This window comes from Drosophila santomea, chromosome 3L (assembly GCF_016746245.2).
Source record: "Drosophila santomea strain STO CAGO 1482 chromosome 3L, Prin_Dsan_1.1, whole genome shotgun sequence".
Classification (NCBI taxonomy): domain Eukaryota; kingdom Metazoa; phylum Arthropoda; class Insecta; order Diptera; family Drosophilidae; genus Drosophila; species Drosophila santomea.
The window spans coordinates 16,035,039-16,050,469 of record NC_053018.2 but is presented as its reverse complement, the minus strand read 5'-3'; positions in this window follow the sequence as shown (position 1 = coordinate 16,050,469).

Below are 15,431 nucleotides of genomic sequence, written 5' to 3'. Positions count from 1 at the left end.
AACAACAATATGATGAAATATTGTGATCTTTAAGCTCCGTTTTTATTGGTAAAATGTTTATGCTGACAATGGTTAGTGGTTTGTAAATTGTATTTAATAATTGTATTTATTTGGGTATTGGAACAATGTTATAGACTTTTCAGTTGAAGATACCGATATTCATAAAAAACATTTCTTAATGTTTTATCTATATATATTTGGATGTTGGCTATATTTAATCAATTTCACCATATATCAAAAATTGACTGTGCAACATGAAAAACCAGTTTTCGCTCTTACTCTTGTCTTCCCCTGCATCTTCCCCTCTCCCACCCACACAACACACAAACTGGCTTTTTCCTCTCCTTTTTACTCTCTAGTTCCTTCTCTTTCACTCCCAACTTTGCGCGCCAAAACGCTTGAAAAATATTACGAAATACGCGTAAAACACTTCTAGGCTCTTAATTTAATGGATAATATGGTTAATTATATGGATAATATTTAATGTTTACAACGGCCATTTATTATCTTTTTATCTACATATGTATGTACATACATATGTATGTATGAATGTAGTTTGTATTTACGTATTTTAATACTGTAGGATTATAAAATGTTCGTAATCTAATTGAAAACAATTTAGATTATAGTTTAATAGCTCAGATTTCAAAATAAAAGAGGTCCGTCCTAAAATCTGTAAGAAATGTACCGCCATTTAATTTAGTTTTAATATACATTAGTACATAGTACATACAAAGATAGTAACTTGTTTGAATCCCTTGAGTGATTACTTCAAACTCAAAGATTAAAAGGCTTTCAGCCCAACATGATACTTTTTTTTATGTACATTATACAAACTTTTTTAATTTAATAAGAAACGAAAAATTGAGGTCAAAAATATGCCGATAAAGTGCGATAACGATAAGCTAACGACGACTTGAAGAGATACATTTGTACATTATGCAAGGATTTCCTCAGATGACGAAATTCAAGCACACTCTTGCACAAAACAGCATAAAAAACATGAACATGAGCGAGCATGCAACAAGCGAAGAAGTCCAAAGCAAAGAGAACAAAAGTAGGAGGGGGAGTGCAAACAGGGATTAATCAGAAAAGGGGCTCGATTTTTGTGATTTATTCTTTGTTTTCTCTCAGCTTTGCTTGTGTTTTTAGATCGGGATTTTATTATATTATTTGTATGTCTTTCCCGTTTGCAACTCCAATTACTCGAGGCAGTGCAAAATAAATACAAAATATTTGGATACGAAACTGATTAAGCGTAATATGAGTGCAATGTGTCGTCGAATTGGCTGTCAGTGTCCAGAAAAAGCAAAATAAACACTAATGTGCCGCTTTGCGAGCGGGTGGGTGGGGGTGTTTTGAAAATGCTCGATTGATCAGGCCATTTAAAAAATGGGAGGGGTTTTCAGATAACAGTGTTTTGAACGGTGCTGATGAAATCAACTGAAAGCACCGTTGGCGTGTTATAATTCCGATAGCACGCAGTTTTCAGCAGCATAAAGTTAAAGTCAGTAGCGCTATATTCAATACTTTTTTAAAGAAGTTGTCTAGCTTAAAGCTTCTGTGTAATTTTTAAGATATTTATTTATACCAATATATATTTTGCTATAGAAACTAAATTAAATAAATGTATATATTTCAACCATAGGCGAGTAATATTGTTATAATATAAAATTTATAAAAATGACCTACAAAACGAAAGTAAGATAAAAAGTATCTTTAGATAGATTCCGAATTTCCGAGTCTGAGAACACTTAAAAAGTCTCCAGTCCTATCACAACAGAAGTCCCACAAATCAACTCTCCACGCGATAGAGCCAAATCAAATGGAGTATGGAGAAATACAAATACAAATTAAAAGACTTCCCTGTTTGACATTTCTGGGTCAGCGACCCAAACAAGCTCCACTCTGTCCGTCCCGCTCGCTCTGGTGGGCAACCCCCTTAACTGGGGCCCAGCCCATTTTGCTGTTGCTTTTATTATTATTGAATATGATTATGTGGCACGCTGCAAAAGCGAGCGTAAATTATTTATTACACAATTTCTGCAGCCCAACCAACAGCAATGAAAACAAATAAATTTCTGCACTCAGCTTGCGTTTACTATTATTTCTGGCTGGCTACGCAAAAAATTGTGACGAAAACGCCGCCGTTCGCTTCAATAAAAATAAATAATAATTCATATTTGCCCTAAGTAGCAGTCGGCAGCAGCAACAACAACAATAATAATAACAACAACAATGGCAATCAATTAGGAGGCTAAACAACAGTAAATTGTGCGCCTGCGCAGCGGCCCCAGAAGAGCGGGACAGCAGGAAGTGGAAGCGAGACGGACGATGGAGTCGCAGCAGACTGTTCTACACAAATTACCGTTAAATTAAGAGCTTGCGTTCGTCACTTAAGCGGGAAAGTTAACGCGCAGACAGGGACAGGGAGAGTCAAGGAGTGAAAGAGAAAGATCTACGTATTAACTTAGGAACTACTTACTTACATATGTAAATACTTTATTCATATTGTTAAATATTGTTATAGTCTAGATTATTAATAACTAATTATAGAAAATACAAACTAGTTCCTATTTTTGTGGGTAAGATGCAAAACAGATTCGTTCAATGTAAATATAGTTTAGTTTCTATTAAGGTACAACAGTCAAATTTATTTTCCACTAACGGAAATTTTAACTTGAAAGTATTGAAGAATAAATCCTTTAAAACTAGAAGAGGTTCTAGAAAAATTACGTATTTAACATACATATATATTTTATAATCATTTAAAAGTAAATCATCATATCAAATTAGTAATATCAAAACTAATTCAAAGTTCTTTAAATCTAACGTAATATTCTGTGCGAGTCTTAAGAATCTCCTTAGTAACCATTTTTATTGGGAGACTATAAAATATACACTTGGGATCTGGCCCCAGGCCCATCGTAGATGTGCGATGGCGCGTCTCCAGGATGTGGATGTCACTCCCCTATCAATTTATTGATTTAGAGCTCCAGTTTTCCCCTCGAACTCGCTTGCTTTTCCAGCAGCATAAATATTATTCCCTTGAAGAAGTTACACTTTCTATGGCCACCCATTTCCCATTTCTTTTGCTGAGCCCCCCTCCCGCCTGCAATCAGCATCTGCCATCTCCCGATGACCTGCTCTTGATAAGAGCAGAGGCAGCACGCCCCCGCCCTCTGCCACTAGCCCCCTTTCACACCGCCGCCCATGCCAATTGCAATCGCAACTGCAGTGGCTGCAAATGAAGCGAACTGCAGCAGTTGCGTGCACCAAAAAGAAAGAAAGTTACCTAAGTTGATTTCTGTAAATTAAATATATTAAACACTTATTATGCATTCATATCTAGACTTCTCAAATGTTACACACAATAGAAAATCCGTATTTATTCCTTTAATCCATTTTGGTCACCTTTTTGTTGAGTGTAGTAGTCCCTGCAGATGATGGAAGGGAAAAAGAAGAAGAACCAGTAGGAGCAGATGAGGAGCGAAAGGCAGCACGCGACCAAAGCGTCACATGTGCCGCAATCTTGGCCAGCTCCAAGCACACACAGATACACACCCATACAGACGCCCCCAGCATACGCCGTCCCTCTTCCACCCCATCAGCCCGTCTCTTTCCCCCTTTCAGAGGCAATGGCAAAAGCGGAGCAGCTGCGAAAACGCCAAGAACGTTGACTTTGTGGAAAAGGCAAAAATTAAAAAAAAAAAAAGGAGGAGAAGAAATCGGGGGAGAAGAACACGATGATGACGATGTGGGGAACTTGATGCTGTGCTGAAAAGGGGGGCGGTGGTGGGGGGTAAAGGGGCGCAACCGCATCCCCAAAAGGGGGCTGGACATACAGTGTGGCACTTAGCCAGTGGAAAGGTTACCCAAATGATAGAGGTATCAAATTCACCATAATATTGTTTATACTAATTATCGTTAATTTGTTATTTAAAATATATTTTCTTATACTAACCTTTAAGCCCAAATATGTTAATGCTAAAATTTACTCTAGATGTTTGTATCTATTTTTAGGAAATTCTGCAAAATTCAAAGTATATAAAAGAAGCTTGTTTATCAGCAGGTGCCTAATATTTCTAATACATAATAATATATTTCTACGAAATTCTTTTTAATAAACAACCATTTAAAGTAAATATTTAAATATAAACTTTTAAAATGCAAAATAGCCAATGTTAACCCTTCTGCAGAAACGTCATTCGCAGCCGTATCCCAACGTCATTATTATTAGCAACGCGATGATAGCGATGATGGTGGATAACAACAACGCATCCAAGTGGGTCACTGACCTATCAAGCGCAAGACCTATTGAGCATTGAGCCAACTGCGAGGCCGGAGAGAAAAAAGTCGGCGGGAAAGCAGAAAAGCGGAAAAGTCGGGGGTTTCAGCAAATGTTGCCTGTTGTCTGGAGGAAAAACCAAAACAGAAAATCCCTCTTTTTCGCTCTCTGAAAAACGAAAGCGCAGGCGAACAAAAAATTAAAATAAACGAACAGGGGCGCCCCATCAAGGGCAGCTGGTGGGGGTGGGAGGGCGGCGTTAGGGGGTTTGTTAAATGTCGACTGGGGGGTTGGGGTGTGTGGTGTGGTGTGTGTGGAAATGGGGGTTTTCCTCATATCGGGCGTATGCGCGCACACTTTAGGTGTCAAAGTGAAACTTGGCCGTGGGCAACATATTTTTGTTCGTCAGTATACCCCTTTTGTGGCCATTTTATTTACATTTTGTTTCAGTTTCCCCTAAGAAGAAAATAAGAAGAAAAATAAGAAAAAGGGGTTACCCGTGGCACCTGAATTGGGGTAATTTGTGAACCAAAAGGATAGGGTCCGCTGAGTGGTTCAAAGAGTTTAAATAGCACGAATAAAACTGAGAGAAGGCCATTTAAAAGGGGCCTTACTTGGCTCCGATGAGTATGTATAATCCCCTATAATAAGGGTAAACTACGATCAGAAAGAGATTACATGTCGTGCAAGTGTTATCGGATGTCCGGAGATCATTTGATACCTGCTCAGGTGTCATTGGTCTTATAGAACGTTTAATACTAGATTTTTACCACTATGTAATGAATATAAACGATGTACTAATAAACGATGAATATATACGATGTACAATTCCTGTTTTACGATTGATTGTAATATTTAATATTTAAAGATTTCAATAAATATTTAAAGATTTCAATAAATAAATAAATATTTGCAATTGTAACTAAAGCAGCCCCATCCTAATTTCTCGGATGGATTGATTGCATAGCGTTAATAATACGCCCGATCCTCCCGTCCATCTGTTCGTTTACCCGGCGCAAATCAAACACGGCGTAACCGTCAAAACGGTAGCCAGAAAAGAGACAAGTTACCGGGCCAAAAAGCAACAAAATGTCATGATTTACAATAAGAAATCATATATCTCTGGCAGTTTGTTCACTTCTCGTTTTTTCGCTTTTTATCTGGTTTCGTTCAACAAAAAAAACAAAACAGAAAACACAAAAAACCGAATCGAAGAACCTGAGCTGACAATGAGCGCCTAAAGGGTTTCCAAACTGGAAACAAACAGAGAGGGACGGAAAAAAATTATGTTACAAAGACAGAGAAAACATTAAACATCAAGGAGGAAGGTACAGTGAGAAAAAAAATATGTGACTCCCATCTCATTTCATTAAACGAATTACATTTGTATTTATTCTATTCGCAGCTTTTATACCAATATTATATAAGCTTGTAAATTTTAAGACAATTTAATATATGAAATTTATATTTGAGATATGTGTATACAATTTGTAAAATATTTTTTAAGAAATTTCTGATTGCTTTTGATTGCTTAGATTTTATTTAAGAATCTTAAAATTTATTTCTTTATAAGACTTTATAAGACACACTTATCAAATGAACTTTTTTACATGATTGAATAAAGTAAACTATAAATTTATTTTTAAACGCATTTCGGCATTATTTCTCTCCGTGTAGAGCAAGGGGACAGGCAGAGACCTGGTGCGTTTATTTTGTGTAAGACAGGTAGCGAGTCACCGCTCGTCTCGGCCATTGTCTGTCCCCCGCCCCCCGTTCCGCCGCCCCACACCCTCCAAGGGTCCAGAAAAAGTGCGCAGTTAAAGAAAAAATTGGTTGAAAGAACGAGAGGGGGCAGAGTAAGGGGGGAGTCGCAGATGGACAGCGGGACGGACAGCGAAATGAAACGCTTCGAAAAAAGAGCAACATAATCGATGATGTGGTGGTCGCTCTGCCTTCCCCCACCCACCACCCCCTCTCAACACGAGGAACTCCTTAAATGTGTTAAAAACGCGCAGCGAGATTAAATGAGCATAAAATACAGGAAAAAACCAAATCGCACCGGACCAAACAAACAAAAGAAGATCTCAGAAATATAAGACCTAAAACTGCACGGTCTCATATCTGAAATCTGATCAAGGGAAGCTACAGATATTGCAAATTTTATTTAATAACTATTAAACAATTCTAATAATTAATTCATTTAATTTTCGATGAAAATGCTGAATTACACAGTTGATAGACAAAATGCAGTCTCATAACATTTTAACTTAAGAGAAGGAGTTGTAGGAATAGGAGACTCCACTCAGATCTAAAAATAGTTATGTTCATAAAGACGAAAATGTAATCAATCTACTACATTCAGTTTTTTTCCCTTTTTTTTTTTCCCTTATAATTATTATATAATATAATTATTATTTATTATATTTCCTCTTAAATGAATGCAAAGCTCTAAATGTTAACATGCCCCAGCCATTTTTGCAGTGCCGGGTACAAAAAGGCAACCTTAAGATGCCAGACACGAGTCGACGTTCATCAGCGCTCCTTGTCCATGACAGACAAGACCAATACCACCAATACCATCAATACCAGGCCCAGTCACAGGCCCCAATCGCATCCCTAACCCCATCCTTACGCTACCCATACAGATTCGTTATTGTTGAGTTACGTTCTTAAATGGCATATAAATAAATGGCATATATAATAAAGTTGGATAGTAATTTTATTGATAAAATTGCAAAGAAAATAAAGTGGAATAAAAATAAAGTTCTTACGGATCAATGAAAATATTTGGTATGTCCAAAATGAAAATTTCTTTTAGTGTGGTACACTGGATCCGCTCAGCACTTTTTTCGCCAAATAAAATATTCATGCTGAGTCCGACATTTGGGGCCCGAGGGCCGTTCGCTGTCGCTCCAACCGCTGCTGCTCCTGTGGTGCCCCAGGTTGCGAAAGAGGGTCTGTAGTAGGGTTCTGAGGAGGCAACTTCATAAAGTGCAAATGTGTAGCATATTTCCTGATCATATGCAAGGCAATAAGCAAATGCGCACTGTCCACCAAAAGCGATTGAGAAGCGGCCTGGAGTTGCAGACTGATGCGCATGGAGGAGCTGTTAGCACTCGAAAAGATCGCGGAGGCTGTAATTCGACTGAGAATACCCTTTAATCACTTCAAAGCAAATAAAATATATGAAATTGTATTACAAAGGGTGGTGAAATTTAGCACAGCAGGATATTTCCTTTTATTTATTTGTTTATTTTACTTTTAAATATTTAATAATGTTTTAAATATTTAAATTGATTTAAAGTATTACAACCTTATATACACTTATATATTGCTTCATTAAACGTAACTACCTTATTTTTAGCAGGTACCGCACGAAACGCTACAATATCTTTTTTGGCTTTTGGGTTCCAAAGAAGCAGACAAAAGCCCATCAAAAATTATGCCCCGCAGGCAAATGATGCCAATGAAGAAGCGAACCCAAAATAAAAAATACAATTAAAAAACAAGAGAGAACGCTATAGTCGAGTTCCCCGACTATCTGATACCCGTTACTCAGCTAGTGGAAGGGAGAAGGAGAGTCTTAAACACAATTTTTGGCGGTTTGTAGGCGTTATAGTGGGCGTGGCAGAAAGTTTTTTGGCAAATCGATAGAAATTTACAAGACCAATATAAAAATGAAAAAATATCAAAACATTTTCAAAAGTGTGGGCGTGGCAGCTTTGGGCGGTTTGTGGGCGTTAGAGTGGGCGTGGCAAAAAGTTTTTTTGCAAATCGATAAAAATTTACAAGACTAATACAAAAATGAAAAAATTTCAAAACATTTTTCAAAAGTGTGGGTGTGGCAGCTTTGGGCGGTTTGTGGGCGTTAGAGTGGGCGTGGCAAAATTTTTTTGACAAATCGATAGAAATTTACAACACCAATACAAAATGAAAAAATATCAAAACATTTTCAAAAGTGTGGGCGTGGCAGTTTTGGTCGTTAGAACAGCATGACGAAAAAACATACGCAATCGAGCAGAGTGTGGAGCAGCTTCTGTGCAAAGGGGCGGACAGGAAAGGACCCAGGAGGCATGGCCCCCCCGACATATTCACAATTTCCACATTCAGAGATCCCGACATCCACACAGCCAGGCATCCCCAGATCACATCACATTCAGACCATCCCATCCGATCGACGACCTCGACGACGACCGACCACTCAGCCTGGCTAACAAATTATGCCGGACTCGGTCGGGACTGGTCATAAAACATTCGCGCTGCACTCGGTCAGCGTATCACGATCGAACTCGAAGGGAATGGGGTGAAACCGGCCGCACGCATCGGATGGACCGCAGACCCTGCACTGGGAGAAATAATATACAATTCTCGCCACAAAATCAAAATAAAAGAGTGTTCAGTATTTGGAAAGGCCACAATATGCGGACACAAAATAAAAGGTTTATAAAGAGCAGATATTTAAGAAATCATAGATATTGGTTCTTATTTTAGTAGATTAAGTTGATAAATAGCAACACAAACAATTAAACGTGAATATTTCTGGCAGTGAACAAAGTATCTTGAGCTTCGCATCAACGCTTCAGAATGCGAACCCATCCATGGATCCACATCCACCAGCTCTCGCCCTCATCCCTCATCCCATCTTTGCCAAAGTTTTAATCATGCGTTCGTGTTCGGCAAGTTTTCGCTGCTCTGCTGTGGCTGTGTTTCTTATAATGATTGCATTTATCATTTATTCTGCGCGTCAACGAAATTATATGCCTGAGCTTGGCCACGTTGCTGAATAGTTGGGGAATGGGAATGGGTAAGGGCCGGACTTCGTATGGGGAAGCTGTCGCAGTCCCGACTTCGAGCCCATTTCATCGCAATTCGAGGCCAAGAGCACAGCCCACATTTAAGTGGGCTCGATCGATTTGGCCAAGTGCATTGATTTGGGGTATGGTTTACCCAAGGATTTTAGGGACGATTCTCAGGGCTTTGTCTTGGATTTATAGAATGCTATAATTTATAGACTTAAATCCAATACTTTCATGATGAATCCAAAAGCTTAATAATCGAATAAGGACTTAACCTATATTTTATTTTATTTATAATATTTAAATAAATCAATTTCACAAACAAGAAGTCTGCAATAGCTTGTCCTTATATTTTATTTTATTTATAATATTTAAATAAATGCATTTCACAAGCAAGAAGTATGTACTAGTTTAACCTAGATATTATCCTTAATTTGTCATTATAAATAATTGCACCTATGCTCTGAATTAAAAATATGAACTTCTTTAATGGTTTTTCCTGCAAATTATTTGATGACTTCCAACTGAATTAAATTGCCTTGATCCTGAATTATGAAAGAAAAACAGTTAGATCGCTTGATAAGTTTGAATCCAGATACAACTTGGTGGATTACCCTCATCAGAACATCGCCTGCAGTTAGTTAGAACTGTGCGATAAAAGTCATAGAACTCCTCGTATATCATTCGACCGCCTAGGAAAACACCGGAGTAGTTAGCGTGTCTGCAGCCAGATACAAAGATACAAAGTAGTGGAGTAGTTACTGCTGCCGATTTCCCCTTTGGGGCAATTATTGTGGCCAACTCTGCGGGCTGGCTGCCATTTATAATTGCTGGTCCGAGGCTTTCAGTTTTCAGCTACTGGCCGCTGCTTCGAACTGAAACTGCAACTGAAACGGCAGAGATTGATCAAAGACAAATAGATGGACAGCAATAAGTGTGGCTCGATGGGCGAGTGTAGGCCAGACACAGAAAAAGATACAGCTACAGCTACAGCTACAGATGCAGATACAGATACGGATACAATTTCGGTGCTGGGCTGGCATGCAGCACGCGCCACATCTGTGCGATCTCACACCGAAACGATCCAAAGGAAATTGATCAACTGCCGCGTATTAATTGGAATTACTGTAATTGCCCACCAGCACTGGCCCAAATCCTCGGTTGTATCGAGGCTGTGTAATCATTCTCCTTCCCTCGCTGAAATCGATCCGCAAATGAAAGCGAATCTCATCCATGCTCCACTAAGTCCGCAACTTCCCATTGCCCATCGCTCTCCGTAAATGGGATCAAAGAGCCGACCAAGGGATGCGATCTGGACTGGATGGTCAGTGGTTCTCTGGAGCAAGCGATCCGCTTCGCTGGGTGGCTCTTCTGGGTCGCTGGGATCACCTCCAAAGTGGGTTAGCAGATTCTCCTCGTAGGAAACCACTGAAAAGATTGCAACATGTTGTCCTAATGAAAACAAAAAAAAAAAATGTTTCTTTTTTAAAGATGAACCACATATGTATTTTATAATTTGTTTAATTTTTCGTAGTAGATAATGGCAATTATTGCTAATATCTATACATTTAGCTTTACTTTCTTTGTAGATGTAAGTTGTTATTTAAATTACATTAAGTTTATTTAAAAATACTACAAATCCGTAAAGTAAAGTTCCATTTGAAGGTGATCTACCCTGCTCTTTTAATGCGGTATCTCTGCCTAATAGGAGGCCTATCCCCCTTCAATTTCATTTGCGAGATGCCTTCTTAAAGTGGGAAAAATAAGTATCTGAGAGATATGCGTACAGCGGCTGAGTTTTTGCTGCGCGTATTGTTGATTAAAAATAAATTGTCAACTTTGACAATCTCGCGGCAGTTGTATTTATAAACGAAAAGAATTTTCTGCGCAAAGGGGGAATGAATATTTTGTTTACAATATTTTATCTTTTTTTGTTTGTTATTTTTAGATATCTGCTGTGGCAGACAACAGGGAGACTTGTTTCAGATTTTTCGCACTGAAAGCAATGGGGGAAAAATGCCATGATATTATAAGCTCCTCTACAATCACACCTAAATTGAAAGAAACAATCTTCTCCATGCGATCGTTTTCGTACTACGTACGTCGTCGTTTTGAGATGAAAAGTGATTAAGCATTTCCAAAAAATTATTTATATGAAATTTACAAAAGTCACTCCCCGTAAATTTGTCACAGGCAGCAAAGGAAACTGACACAGAACAAATCACGTAAAACGATGGGAACTTTTCAGGTGGGCAGAGATCAACGGTGACTCCGGTCGATTGGTGTTAATCCTCGTGATGATTTGGCGCTTTCAACTCTTTTGGGTTAACTTTGCAGCTGATAAAGCTGAAATTGAGGACAGGAAATACATTTTTAATTAACAGAGCCTGCAAGCCAAACTGTTTGATTTAAATATCATCGACACTTTATTGCATACATAAATAATAAACCTTTAACTCTATTTATAACTTGTCTTTTACTTCAGTCTAAAATAAAATAAACAATTATTATGACTTTTGAGTTAGATCAATTTAATTGGTTCCCATTCTCTTTTGGATTAGCATTATTTAATTCAAATTTTAGCTTCCTAAGTACTAACCATAACATTTAGCTCCATTCCCATGCACATAACGCATCAATTAAGTCATTGTTAAAACCTCGTTCTCATAGATGTCAACAGAGGAGAACTAATGTACGATATTTGGAAACCATTTGGCGTATTGATAATCTTCCCAACACCTCGAGTTCCCGCCGAGGAAAGATCAAAAAACCCATTGGGAAAAGCAATGGAAAACCCAATTGAAAACTCATCAAATTGAAATTATCGCCGGCAATTGTGGCACTTTGAATGCGTATGGCTCGACTTATGGCGACCGTTATTTGACTTTCCCAACATACATACATATATGTATAATAATCATAACTTGAATTGAAAATCACCATCACCATTACAAACGCACCAGAGAACACAGTCGAAGTCCAATAAGGGCAATCAAACAAGGCAGAACCAATGCGCACACAGCATAATAAACTAAATGGTAAACAAATATTGGAGCTGACAAAAAAAAGAATGGTGATATGGGGTTTTGAAAGGTTCTGTGTTTACCAAAATTGTCGCGCAAGTGCATAGCGAATTGGGTCATCACCTCTACCTGATGCATCCAGCGTCGAGCGGTGTCGTATTTCAATAATTTACCCCCACCACAATATCGGATATTTAATTTGTTTAACGCTTAAGACGACTGGCATGCGTGGGCGTTTCCTGATGTTCCGCCGATAGATAGCCGGATAGCCAGATAGCCAGATATCCATCGACTTGCTTAATTGTCGTGACAAGTTGACAGTTCGCATGAAAGCCCAGCCATTGTTCCAAACTCCCTTCGCATCCCTTCCCTACCCAGTCCATGTCCATATCCATCAGTGTATTAAATTTCGAACAAGAAGAACTCCCGAAATCAGCTCCATTTGGGTGCACTGCAAAAACAGGGAAATAATCAAGGCATTTTGAAAGAGCGACAAGAAATCAATCCCATTCCTCGAGTAATAAAATTTTTAAAATATAGTGGCATGCATATTCACGTAATGTTATTATTCATAACTAATATGATATTTTCTATTAGTCATAAAATTTATTGACTGCTCAAAATGAGCAAAGAAACTAATGCTTGCTTTTATCTTTTATAGATTTAAATGAATGAGCCATTAAACAAAACATATTAATCATGATAGATCGTAGTTACTATTCCATATTTCTTTGGCAATGAGAAAGTGGAAAACCTATTTAAATAATTCCCCGAGTGTATGTTTAAACAACACTTACGCGCATTTATCTCGGCTGACCCAATTCCTGCTTGTTTGTCGCTTGCCTTATTAAAAACATCGGACTACCGATCGCAGCCCTGCGTCTTTGGGTCTGGGCTTTCGGTGTTTTTGGCCCGACTTCGATGATTCATTTGCGCTTGGTTACACATTCTGCCCGAGGTCCACATGCCATTCCAAAAGAGCCCGTCGTCGCATGCGTCAGACCCTAAGTATTTACACCAAAAAAAAAAGTCATAATAAATAAGAAGCTTATGGAGCTTGGCAGATAGCTAGCTGGGTGAAAATAGTTAGGTGGCAGCTAAAAGCAATTGGGCAACCGCTCAAGGTGGCGGAAATATGGTAATTGAAGTCATTGCGAGCACTAAATTCTGGCCATGTTATTTATGGTCTAGAGATCCTTGAGAGAAACTAAAAATATGTATTCTTCTGTTTATTGTTGTAAGCTTTCAAATCACATGGATCTTCAAGTCTATTTAAATGTCAAAACATTCTATTGTTACCCTTTCCAATTTAGCTTCTGTTCTAAGAGGATCAACTAGCTAACGAAAGTATCTCCCTATAGAGACCATAACAGCCCTTAGAGCCCAAGAAAACCTTCAACTTATTATGGTTATTATGCGTTCTACCCTGCCAACGTGCATAGTGCCTAAGACGTCCACCTTCCAAGCGTTTTATGACCCAACAAAAAATAAAGGTTGACAAAAGGCGCAGTGATTGATGCGCTGAAATTGGTGGGGGGCTGGATCCGCTGGATCCGATAATGACTTTTTAAATACGTTTCCAATGCGCTAAAAGGGGCAATCATCAGGCCGATGACAAAGAACAAAGTGCGCGTAGATGAGAGGCGGGGTTAGGGACCATTAAAGCGCACTATTGAAATGTAATTTGCATTTCATAAGCCTCCCGGGGCCAAGGATCACGGAAACGGCACAAACGGCACAAAAAACTAAAGACTATGATGACATTGGGAAGGAGCAATAGCATGGCCCCTAAGGGTTCTCAGATGTGACGATTTATGGCGATTTGATGATGGCAAGCCCATTGAAAATGCGCGCCAAGATGCAGCGATGCGATCCGCGATCTCAGTTAATGTGCTAATATTATGCAAAGCACTCGGGATCGAAGGCAGAGTGAAAAGGCTTGGAAAACACGGGGTGCCAATGCACGTGCGAAGGGATATTTGCATCTATTCGTTACAGTGAGAGAAATTTACATGCACAATATTGTATTGCCAGCTATAGATAGTACAAAGTATTAGCGTAGGTATGCAAAGACATTGTTAGTAGAAGGAAGAAATGAACTTGTATATACTAAAAGTATTTTAATTACTCATAAGACGGTTTTCCCAACTGCTTAGCGTGAATTTTTCCAGTGCACTTACCAGAAATGTAACATTGACAATGATTATGCAATATTCAGCAGCAGATTGTCACGTTTCGCTTGCCACGGAGTGCGGTAATCAGTTTTCATGAGGCAGCAGTAGCTCTGGGCGATCGGTGGCAGTAACGGTCCTAACAGGCTTATCGGCCCAAGAACTTCTTACCACCAGCAATGAGAATCAATCAGTAGTAGTTACAGGGTGGTACGATGGTAACTGGTTGCCCCCTTTCGAGTCGGTTCCAAGTCATTGGGTTCTTCAGGCGCAACCTTTTGTCACCGGCAGTGGAAACAAAGAGCTTTGTGTCTTGTACATACTCGTACATATGTACATACATATACATATATAATGCTGGCGTAACTGGACGATAATTTAATGGTCGGGCTGCATCTGGACTAGGTCTGGGTTCCTATAATCCGTCATGCCTGGCTGCCGATTTACATTAATGCGCCAATTTCTGGGCGAACAATGGGCCCAGATACGGATACCGAGACATCCACATCGCGCCGCCTGTAATTAACATTTCTCGCATTATAATTTGCCCTTTTTTCCGCCATCCAGTCATCATCAGCCATCAGAAATCAGACATCCGACATCGGACATCAGAGTCCCCAGAAAGCCACTGAGTTGGCAATTTAATGTCCGCACATTTTCGCAACAGGAGCGGCAAGTGATCGTTGGCGAAAATCGCTTTGCATTATGGTGCCACTCTTGGTGACTAATAGCCAAATGAGACTCACTTCTGGGGATAACTCAGGGCAATTTTCCACCTTATTAACTGTATTTCAGTGTGTATTAACCAACAATAGCCCCAATTAAGGGGAGAAAAGGAACCTGTATTTACCTTATTTGGTAACAAAAGCCGGCTGATCTTATTTAAATTTTAAGAGAATTTTAACAAAATGATAAATGATTTGTAACAAAAGCAGCCTGATCTTATTTCAATTTTGAGAGAACTTTAAAAATGCAAAATGACATGATGTTTTCAATGAATTTAATATGTTTGTATACTTAATTTACTATACAAATTATTGTCTCATCCTACTAAGCTTGGATTTGTGGGGAAAAGCTATTAATAGCTTAATCACAATGCAATTTGCACGACGCCTTCAGTTTATTTTGGAGTCGCGTGTGGTAAACAAGTGCG